This window comes from Triticum dicoccoides, chromosome 1B (genome assembly GCF_002162155.2).
Source record: "Triticum dicoccoides isolate Atlit2015 ecotype Zavitan chromosome 1B, WEW_v2.0, whole genome shotgun sequence".
NCBI lineage: Eukaryota > Viridiplantae > Streptophyta > Magnoliopsida > Poales > Poaceae > Triticum > Triticum dicoccoides.
The window spans coordinates 28,455,107-28,462,460 of NC_041381.1; the positions used below are offsets into that span (position 1 = coordinate 28,455,107).

Genomic DNA, 7,354 nt, shown 5'->3' on the forward strand with positions numbered 1-7,354 from the left:
AAGCCGCACAGGGGTTCCATCCCTCTCATAATCGCGATCAGCTTCGGCCCAAACGGTAACTAGTGCAACCTGGTAGTTCTATGTGAAAAAAATAGTACCTCCAAAGTGGTACTTCCTCCGTAAACTAATATAAGTGTGTTTGTAAACGCTCTTATATTAGTTTACGGAGGAAGTATATTCTAGTCTAAAAAACATCTTATATTTTGATACGGAGGTAGTATCTCTCTAGCTACAAATTTACTTTGCCATTACATTTGAACAATCACAGAATTAGCAAAAGACACGAGTGTTGTGTCTTAATAATATACTTTGATACATATTGCTACAACTAAATAACAAGCAGGAATTGTCATGTTCTGAGTCCACATTATTTTACAATAACGAATTGGTAGGTTCGTGAAGATACGGTAAATAAGTTGGATAGGAACAGGAAATATAATTTCTCCAGCGGGGAAATAGAAATGCAGGATACACACACAAACATTACTCAACTGCGCTGCTGCAATAGTTGATACATGTTACTAGCAAGCCCTTTAATTTGTTTTCCTCGCACTCCTGCAGCTGCCCTGCACGACATCCATCTTCTGAAGAAAACGAGATTATAGGGTCCCCTAGACTGTGTTCTCAATGAAGGCGGCGCCCCCGTGCATCATGTCCCAAATTCTGTTTTAATCATCAGAAGTACCAACTAGGTTGGACAAATGAAAAGGGTTAATGAGCTTAAGGATCTAGGTCTATTTTATTTTTCAGGAGCCATATAGGGAGATTAACATGCAGCTATCTAAGAATAAATTCTGAAGAACAAATAATGTGCATACAGTAGTTAAATTGCCGGTCATTGTACATACCAGTGAAAGAGCGGCTGTTGTATTTCCTTGAGCTCGTGGCACTCATCTATTCTCACTTTCTTTATTTTATCAACAGCTGCTGCACCACCAATGGACTTGAGGCCTGAACAGTTGTAAATGCTAAGTTCCTCCAATACTGGAGAACTTGCCAACTGGCCATTGGCTAGGTTGATGGATTCTATGCCCTGACAACAATTCAAGTCGAGCTTCTTAAGAGAGGATGGTAATATCATTGCTCTCTCCATATTGAGCTTATCAGAACCTCTAATTGTCAACTGCTGCAACCCGTCGAGCCTATCAACAGACAGCGACATCAACTCTTCACAATAGTAAACCTCAATGGTCTTCACGGCAGGTAGACAATCAGGCTTCAAGAATTCATGCAAGCTCAATAATTTATCACAGCGATGAATACATATCGTAGCAAGGGATGAGAATCCTTTAATACCGCCATTGGTGGTGCTACTGCTACTACTTGCTTCAGAGACTATCGATGTAAGGTTATTGCAATAAAAGATAAATAGTTCCTCCAGGGATGGAAGATTGTTTCTCCACACATGAAGAGGGATAGCTGTCAACGAGTCGCAGTGATAAAATTTCAAATAAGTGAGGGAGGTGAGGTCAAGGAAGCAGCTCACGAAGTGATCCATGGAATAGCCCGGTCTCTCAAGGACTATCTTTCTAAGAGAAGTAGGTAAGACCACCGAGCCTTGCCAACTGATTTGACCACATCTTGTTATGACTAACTCTTCAAGACGATTAATGTTTTCTGACCATGATGTATTGCCAAGTGACTCATCTAACTGGAGAAAGAATAGTATGCTCTTCAAGTTGATACAATCTGTAAACTCAAGAGAACGTAACCTTGGCAGGAGGTTGGGCTGGAGCCAGGTAGGACAAGATTCACCTGGGTAGCCAATTACCTGCAAATGTTGGAGATTCCAGTGAGGTAACATTTCCATCTGGTTTTCCGTTATCTTCACCGCCTCAGGACTTTGCAGCGGAAGGCACCATTTTAGCCAGAGTTTGCCAGAGTGGTCCTTGCTATAACTAAAACCCTTTGAATTGATCTTCTCTAAGATGAGGACATCACTGAAGCCTGGAGGAAACTTTTCAATCACACAACTGCTAGAGTCTATATTATTCAGATGATGCAGACGACATACTGATAATGGAAATGTGCTGAAAGTAACACTTCCAAGTAAAGAAAGGTAACGCAGATGCTTTGAGTTGCCCATGCTCTCAGGTAGCTGTCGTACTCCGGAAAGTTTAAAACTCAATACACGGATTTTCGGTAGCTCCCTGAACCAACAGTTTATCACAGGCTCAAAATCTTTTGCTTTGCTATATGATTCATCGCATACCAGGGACCTCAATTTTTTCTTGTCGCATATGCTCTTCAATTCAGAACACTGAACATTTCCGTTTGTGAATATTGACAGATGACGAACATTTGAAGGAACTTTATCTAGGTCACTTGCATGCTTTATAATGAAGCACTCATCCTTTGAGACTAGTTGTGCTGTATCATGCATCAGGTCATGAATAACATACTTAGGACTCTGCGGTGATGGTTTCTGGAAGAATGAACGATTTGCAAGGGCATTAAAGCACATTGATGCATCTTTGGGCCCCTCCACATATCCTTGTGCAATCCAAATATCAGCTAGAAAATCCTTCCCAAATTTGTGATCCTTGGGAAACATTGCACAGATTGAGAAGCATCTCTTCAGTTTCGGCGGTAGATACAAATAGCTCAATCGAAGGGCTGGCAGAATGTCGGTATCTGATTGTTTTAATTTCCAAAGTTGTACTTAGTTCCAATGTGTTTTTCCAATGTGTTGTACTTAGTTCCATTCTCAGCAAGCGTCCAATAGTCTTGGCAGCTAATGGGGAACCCTTCAACTTTGGAACAATGTCTTTACCAATGCGCTCCAACTCCGCCTGGTCGTTGCAAGAACTCGTGGATCCCGCCTGGTCGTTGCAAGAACTCGTGGATCCAAATGCACAGGATTCGAAGAAATCCCAGAATACCTTTGGTTCTAAGCCATTTAACTCATAATTATTCGTAGGGGCAACTAGCTCACCAACCTTGTGGAATCTAGTGGTGACCAAAATCCTACTCCCTTCAGCGCCACTTTTCAAACATTCACACAAGCTCTTCCACCCTGCCGCGTCATCCTTCAAGATATCATCCCACATGTCATCAAGGACAAGCAAGAACTTTTTGGACTTGACACAATCTTTTAGTTTATCCATAAGAACATTCAGATTATCAGATGATGCATCTCCTCCGAGGCCCTCTATAATCGCTTTCGTTAACCTTTTTGTGTCAAAGTCATCTGAAACACATGTCCAAATTATGGGGCCAAAGTGTTTCTTCACATTTGCATTCTTGCAGATTTGTTGGGCCATTGTTGTCTTTCCGACACCTCCCATGCCAACAATGGATAACACAGGCAACTCTGTCATTTCTGCTTTGCTTTCAGTTCTTCCTCTCTTCAGTCCACGAACTCCTAGTCTTCCCACCAACTCCTTCATTTCTTTTTCACGACCAACCATTTTTTCCACACAATTAAAGTTGGTAGTTGTTTCTGGCCGAACTGATTTATCAAACTTCCGCGGTGCTTGGTGCAAGCCCATATCCATGGCCTGCTTATGAACATGATCTAATTTTTCTTGAATTATCTTGACTCGTCTTATGTAATCACTGGATCTGTCAAAGAATTCCAGAAAGGTGTCATTATAATGATCTGGCTCCAAGTTCTTGCTGCATTCAACCTTTAACTTGAGTACATCATAATCAAACTCATCAAGCAGGTCCTCCGCGTCCAACACTGCACCTTTAATATCCGGGAGGAGAGCAGCCGCTTGTTCCTTATGGCTTACAAACTCGACGCGATCAATGAGGTCAAGCATCTTGGGCATTGTTGTCTTCAGCTTCCAAAGATCAACCTCCAGCCGACGAATTTCTGGAATTCTCATGAGGGATGCTTCTTCTATATCAATAAACCGTGGGTGCTAGTGCCCATGGAGTTTCATTTTTTTTTTTTTTCAAAGATCAACCTCCAGCCGATCGGATTTCTTTTTATCATGTGGTTGTGCAGCTGTCTGTCTTGTCTCTGTCTGGCGAATCTGAGGCGCTTTGTCGATAACGAATGGCGGTTATAATTGATGCCGTCCAGCTGAAGAATTCGTGACATGCATTGAGGTTGGAAAGCACCCCAGCACCATCATTGAATAATCCCCAAGCCATGGCCATAATTGAGGACTGTTGAAATCATACAAACGAATTAAGCTTAGTTCAAAGACTACGGTATTGAAAACAGGCAATCATCTTGAATGGGGAGAGACGTGGCCTGAAGATGTAGTTACCTTGTTTATTGGCTGATTTGATGCCATGTTGGTGGAGAGATGCTTCTTGTTCAAATTGTTTGGGTGGTCGACTCCTCTGGGCAACCAAAGGCAACGATGATACAAGTGCTGCTGATCTCAGATGCCTTCTGCTGCGGTTCTGCAATTATGTTGTTAAGGAGAAGCTTATAATGTCTGTAACAGAAAGCACACATGAATTTTGTTTCGGTGTTCATTATACAAAGGTGCAAGAACAAAAAAAAAGCTACCTCAACATATGCAAATATATTGTTGGAAGTATTCCTCTTTGCCACTAAGCCCATTTTCTCCCCTTTTCACTTTGTAGGCCCACACGCCAGAGGGACAATAATGACCAAAAAGAGGCTATGCAGTTATGCACGAAAACCCAGCTGCAAAAATGCCTATTATACAGTACACCTTAAACAAAATGCAGAGAAGCACCTATTTTCTTGATGATTAAATTCTGTGTTATTTAAAAAGAGTATCATGCCTACATAGTTTAAAGTTTGAAGTTTAAACTATGTAAGCCAATGTAAGCCAAGTCAGTTTGAAGTTTCCTATTCAACAATACATCTCAATCGTTTCGGCTGTAAGAGAAGAAATTTTGGGTCGGTATATGAGTGGCAGAGAAGTGATGAAGCATGCACTCCCTCCGTTTCTAAATATAAGTCCTCTTGGAGATTTCAATGCAGACAACATATAAATGTATACATACATATTTTAGAATGTAGATTCACTTATTTTGATTTAGCTCCGTGTATGTAGTTAAAAGACTTGTATTTTGCCAACTAAGGTGACATCACCATCACCATGGATGCCGCCGTCAGCCACACGTGCTCTGCCGGCGGTGGCTGGGAGGTAGAAGATAGGAGGGGAGGGGGTTGCGGACGGGATCGGCGGCCGCCACCCGTGTCGCGCGCAGAGACGACGCGGGGGCCTGGGGAGTTAGATCTGAACCGGATAGTGGGTTGAAGTCATCCAGGTCAAAGGTCATATAGCTATCCAAGGAGACGAGAGGATGCCAATGCCACACAATGCCACTACTAACAATATCCGAGACTAGAGCAGTACAATTGTTGATAGAACAGGTGGGTCATTCTCGAAGAGCACATGACATGCATAAGTAGCAGCAGAAGACATACCTCTCTCCCGTCTCCTCGGCGGTGGCAACGACACAACCTCGGCTTCTCCGCTGTACGGCGGCGCCGTGTTTGGTGCCTCAAAGGAGCTCCGCCAGGAGGGTCAAGTGCTGTGTGGCCTCTAGATCTAGTCAAGTCAAAAAGGTAGTAGGTGGATCGGGGAAGGAGACGACTGTCGGCGCTTTCGCGGAAAGGCCGAGGAAGTTAACCCGCTGCGGTTTAGGTGACGCACTCGCCTAGTTTATTATTATTCGTAGTCCAGTTAGCAGGGCGCTTCTTTTATTGCTTTTTCAACGCAGTAGACACACAAGTGCTCGTATATACGCGTACACAGTACACACTCACTTCTATGATTGCACATACACACACTCTACCTCTATAAGCACCTCCGAGAGACTGAGCCGGCATGTCATCTTGAGATTTTAACGTACCATTTAAGAAAATATTTATGTTATTTGAAAAATGCACTTGTGTTTAAAAATATGCCCTATAACCTTTTGAAAAATGTTTATGAAATGTAAAGTTTTATTCGTGTTATTTTAGAAAAATGTTCGCAACATATAAAAAAATGTATGTGATATTTAGAAACATGTTTTAAAACCGTAACAAATGTGTGTACATTTTTAGAAAATGTTCAAATACGTGTTTAGAAATGTTCACTATGTATTGAAAAAATGTTCAATGTGCCTTTTGTAGATGTTCAACATGTTTTTAGATAAATATTTAGCATGTATTTAGAAAATGTTTACGTATAGCTGGAAAATGTTCAACCTGTATACAAAAATGTTCAACGATTGTTTGAGAAAACTCGACATGTTTGAAAATGAAAAAAATGGAAAGAAAAAAGAAAGAAAGGAAATCTGGTAAAGGAGATAAAAACAAGAAAATCGTATCAAACCTGGTTCCAAAAAATCAACGTGGAAATTAGTTTATACGAAAAGCCCAGAAATAAAACCAACCCAACACCTCCCCTTTGCCGTGCCGGCCCATCGGCGATGTGTTGTAGGCGAGGTGGTGTTGTACCTCACAATAAGCGAGATACAACCAAATCACTAATTACTTGTATAGTTTGCAAATGTCACTCTCCCACCTTGCATGGAGCCATCCCGTGTAGACCTACCGTAGCAGGTTGCCATATCAAAGTCTCACCGATATATCCTATTTGTGGGGACGGAAGGGAAGATATCTGGCGTGGTCTATTTGAATGTCCAAGAGCGGAGAATGTATGAAATAAAGTGGGCATTCACAAAAAACGACAAGGCACTGCTCTATGATAGGGCGAGTTCAGCTGTGTTGGAGGAACTCGTCTATGGATCGAGCGCTGACCATTTGTTTTTGGAGCAGATCCCCCTAGCTGATTTCATAGTTGTTGCATGTTGGCTCAATCCTATGCACAAAAAGATCATTTGGTAATCTCGCATAAGAGAGCACCGACAATGCATCCAGGGCCAACCCATAGGCCTGACAAAAGGGGTGACTGCGCAGGCCCCCAAGAGGTGAGGGCCTCGAATACAAATTATAATAGTAACCACTATACAATTATCCAATACATCCTTAAAATTATTGTCTACATAAAAGATAACACCAATTTGTAGGAGCGCACGCTTCACACCACATACTAATAGTGTATACCACACGGGGCCAAAACCAATCCGACTAGCGAAGTCGAGTTTGGTTGCATTAATTGCTGGTCTCTCTTTATGATGGTCGTCTCAGTACATGATACGATTGCAAAATATCTATATTTTTTTATTGTTCCATGTTATTATATTATCATTTTTAAATATTTTATATTCATTTTACAACAACTTTATATATTTTTTGGGACTAACCTATTGACATAGTGCCAAATGCTAATTGTTGTTTTTTTCTTGTTTTTTACTTCGCATAATATGCATATCAACCGAAGTCCAAACGCAGCGAAGCTTTTTTTATATTTTTTCTGCCCAGAAGACAACTTGGGAGCCAAGGAAGCACACGAGGGAAGACCCA

At 41.6% G+C, this 7,354-nt stretch overlaps 1 pseudogene; it reads right to left on the reverse strand.

The window, feature by feature from the left end:
* Positions 1–230: 230 nt before the first annotated feature.
* LOC119317180 lies at positions 231–5,518 on the reverse strand (annotated as a pseudogene).
* Between the last annotated feature and the right edge of the window lie 1,836 nt (positions 5,519–7,354).